Source organism: Cnephaeus nilssonii, assembly GCF_951640355.1.
Source record: "Cnephaeus nilssonii genome assembly, chromosome: 13".
In the NCBI taxonomy this organism is placed as follows: domain Eukaryota; kingdom Metazoa; phylum Chordata; class Mammalia; order Chiroptera; family Vespertilionidae; genus Cnephaeus; species Cnephaeus nilssonii.
This window is the reverse complement of record NC_137084.1, coordinates 51181267-51185592: the sequence shown is the minus strand read 5'-3', so window position 1 is coordinate 51185592 and position 4326 is coordinate 51181267. Positions and strand designations below refer to the sequence as shown.

At 42.5% G+C, this 4326-nt stretch overlaps 1 pseudogene across 1 annotated transcript; it reads right to left on the bottom strand.

The window, feature by feature from the left end:
* Nucleotides 1–2769: 2769 nt before the first annotated feature.
* LOC307110152 (cellular tumor antigen p53-like) lies at nucleotides 2770–3929 on the bottom strand (annotated as a pseudogene). The gene has a single exon. The product of its transcript is annotated as a cellular tumor antigen p53-like (transcript).
* Between the last annotated feature and the right edge of the window lie 397 nt (nucleotides 3930–4326).

Here is a 4326-nt window from a genome sequence, read left to right as displayed (position 1 = left end):
GCTAATAATTATTGATTCAATTTCTTCTTTTTTAAAAATTGTTGATAGTATTACAATGTCAACCATTTTATCTCCCTTTGCTCCCCTCCACCTAGCCGCTGCCCTACCCCAGCTTTTAGCACATGATTGTCTATGTCCATGGGTTATGCATATATACATATATATATATTATTGTGTTAATCTCTTCCGGTCCCGCTCACCCTTTACCCCTATGAGATAGTCAGTCTGTTACATGTGTCCATGCCTCTAGTCCTATTTTGTTTGTCAGTTTATTTTGGTTTATTAGATTCCATATGTTAGTGAGATCATGTGGTATTTACCTTTCTCTGACTGACTTATTTCACTTAGAATAATAATGACCAGGTCCCTCCATGCTGTCACAAACTGTAAGAGTTCCTTTGTTTTTATAGCCATGTAGTGTTCCATTGTGTAAATGTCCCACAGCTTTTTTTATCCACTCACCTACTGATGAACACTGATCTTGTCTATTGTAAATAAGGCTGCTATGAACACAGGGGTACATATATTCTTTCTGATTGGTATTTGGGATTCTTAGGGTATATATCCAGAAGTAGAATCATTGGGTCAAAAGGCAGTTCCATTTTTAATTTTTTTGAGGAAATTCCATAATGTTTTTCACAGTGGCCGTACCAGTCTGCATTCCCATCAACAGTGCACTAGGGTTACCTTTTCTTCACCTCATGGCCTACATTTGTTATTTGTTGATTTATTGATAGTAGCCATTGACAGGTGTGAGGTGATACTTCATCATACTTTTAAGTGGATGAAGCTCAAGGTCTGACAGTGGTAGTGGGCGATTGAAGTGAAGTGGGTCTATGCACTGTGCCTATTCCTGGAACACTTGTTGCCTTTCCCTTTACCATTCTTACTGGACAACTTCTACTCCCTCTTCAGTCATCAGGTGTAATATTTCCTCAAAAAAGCCTTTGTTGAGAAAAAGTGCCTAAAACATGGAAATGAGGCAAAAACAAATTCCATGTCTTTTAAATATCATGCTATTATATTGTCTCAAAATAATCTGACTTAGGTAAATAAAACTTTATTATGCTTTTTCTGACCTGTAGAAAATTAATTTAGAAGTCTTATTTTAGAGTTGTATTTTTTTACTGTTTTTTTAGCCAATTTTGTTATCTGCTCTTTTTCTCACTTATGAGTTAATTAAAATTATGGCACCTGATTTCTCTGTATTTTTATAAGAATTATGAGTTTAAAAATTTGAAAATTGCACTTTGATCTCTCCTCTTTGCCTTTCCATATCTATCTCTCCTTTGAGTTTTTAAGGCATCCTCTTCTTGCTCCATAGATCTATACTAATAAAAGGGTAATATGCTAATTAGACCGGTTGACCAGCCATCTTCTGGACATCAGACTTCCTTCCAAAAAAATCCATGGTGGTGTGGGCCAAGGCAGAGGCAGTTAGGGGCGATCAGGCTGGCAGGGGAAGGCAGTTGGTGGTGAGATCATGCCAGCAGGGGAGGGCAGTTGGGGGCAAGATCAGACCAGCAGGGGAGGGCAGTTGAGGGTAAGATCAGCTAGATTTCAGGTGGTTCTGAATAATGGTTATTCTGTATTTTAGTTGTAATTTTGATGTGATTGTGGGAGATGGCAAGTACTGCCATTTACCTATGCCACCATCTTGTTTCCAAGGCCATTCTTTTCTTTCTCTCTCTTTTTAAAAAATATTTTTTATTGATTTCAGAGAGGAAGGGAGAGGGAGAGATAGAAACATCAATGATTAGCTGCCTCCTGTACACTCCTTACTAGGGATTGAGCCCCCAAACTGGGAATGTGCCCTGACCATGAATCAAACTGTGACCTCCTGGTTCTTAGGTTGATGCTCAACCACTGAGCAACACTGGCCTGGCATACAGGGATCATTTACTACTGGAGGTTGGTGCATTGGGAATGGGTTCCCATGCTATAGTGTCTCCATATATTCTACATGTTTCTATGTGGTTTCTTTCTCACTTATTAGAAGCTGCTCAGTTAGCCCCCAGGTATTCTTCAGGGGGAACTGCTCTATCTGTAGGTATGAATTCAATGTGATCATTGAAGGAGGTGAGTTCAGGGTCTTCTTACACTGCCTTTTTGGACAGGAAGATACAGATATTACACTAGAGATGGAATCTTACAGGGTGTTGGATGGGGTGAGATCTCCTTTTAGGTGCTAAGGTTCACCAGGAGGTTAGACAGGATTTGACTAGACCAGTAGAGAAGAAACTTAGAAATCCCCTCTTGTAAACTAGCTGCCCAGTCAGAGAAACCATTAACCTATCCACCAATGGGGATAGGCAACCAGCACCGATGAGGGAATCTTATCTCAAACATACATTATTGCATTAATCCTCACAATAGTATAATTATTGGCATTTTATCAATGTGGACGATTACAGTGGGAGACATTAAACAACTTGAGATAGCTTCCCTGTCTAGCTTCTAACCCAGTGTATGGCTGATTTAAAACCTAACCCTTATAAGCAGGAACATTTTCCTACCTCTCCCAAATGGTCTTCACAATAAAAACCTTAAAAGCTAAGCTGAAACATCCCAGTGCCTGCCCCCTCCCCGCCAAAAAAAAAAAAAAAAACACCCACAAACAAACCACCAGTTCAGGCCAACTTCTTTAGCAGAGTCTTAGGCCAAGGCGAATGGAATTCTGGGGTGTTTCCGAGGCACATCTGTACCAAGCAGAGGTTTAAGCTCCTAAGCCCCCCAAAATGCCAGAAAATGGGGACAAGGGTGGGGGTGTCAACAGCGGGAAGGAAGCAGAGGTAGTTTGAGTGAGGTACCATTCTCTGGAACATGAGGGTTTCTTTTATTTTTTTTATTGCGGGAGGTAGATTGCCCCTTTTTAGACTTCAGTGGCTAGAGTCTTGCTCCCCTCTGGGTTCTTTCCATCCTTTAGCTCTAAGGCTTCATTCAGTTCTGGGGATGTCTGAAAGAGTTCATGGATCTGAAGGGTGAAATATTCTCCATTCAGTTGCATCTTTGGTGGGGGAGAGGAGTTGGTGTTGTTGGGCAGTGCTCAATTCATGCTCCCAGTGGACTGCTTGAGTCAAGACTTTCCGTTCTTGTGGAAATTTTCTTCTTCTGGGTGCTGGTCTCTCCCAGGACAGGGGCAAACACACATCTCAAAGATGTTCTGTCCCAGCAGATAACCACTGGAGTCCTTCAGCGTGATGAAGGGGACGATGGGCTGCCAGTTCATGCCTCTCAGGCAGGAGCTGTTACACATGAAGTTGTAATGAATGATGGTACAGTCAGAGTTCACATCAGGTGGCTCATAGGGCACAGCCACACTATGTTGAAATGTATTTTTGTCATGCAAATACTCGGCACATAAATTCCCTTCCACCCAGATAAGATGCTGAGGAAGGGCCGAACTATCGCTATAGTCAGAACCACACTCATGGTAGGAACAGTGCCTCCTGACCTCTGTCATGTACTTGGACTTCTCATATATAGCCATGGCACAGACACAGGTACTGAATGGGGGTGGGGAGCTGACCTACACTTGCAGGGGGCTGGTCTTTGCTAGCTGGCAAAACAGTAAGTTGAGGGTAGAGGAGCATGCGCAGTTTACAGACCTGCTGTCCCAGAATTCAGGAATCCTAAACAGACACCATAGCTGTCAGGGTAGGTCTTCTGGGAAGGGACAAAGGATGACAAGAGCCAGAAGGGGCTGGTGCTGGGGTAGCAGCTGCTGGTGAGGAATGGCTGGCATACTGGGGCTTCATTTGGACCTTTGTCCAGACAGGTTACAAGGTCTGGGGACAGCAGCAATTCATCCACTGTCAGGGGTACTTTGGAGTCAGAACATTGTTTTCATGACGTAGTTTCTGTCAGTCCAAAAATGTCTCCTGACTCCAAAGGGGCCCCATGAAGAGTTCTGACTGTGGCTCCTCCATTGCAGTTCCCGGGAAGAAAGTGTGGCTGTCAAACCTCAGGGGACTGTATCACGGTCCTAGGAAGCACACTGGGAGGTCAGCTGCCAGGTGACCCCAGGAGCCCAGAGGATACCTGCCTCCAGGATGTTGGCTCTGGACTTTTTGCCAGATATGTATTTTGTTTCTTGATTACCTTTTGCATAGATAGTTTTTTTCTCACTTTTTTGGTTTTTATTTTTTTTATTTATTTTTATTAAATTTATTGGGGTGCCATCGCTAATAAAATTATATAAGTTTCTATAATACACAATCTATATATTGGATTGTGTGTTCACTATCCAAGTCAAGTTTTTCATCACCATATATCCCTCCCCCAACCTCTCCTGCCTAGATAGTTTTAACAGTGCCATCTGGATAC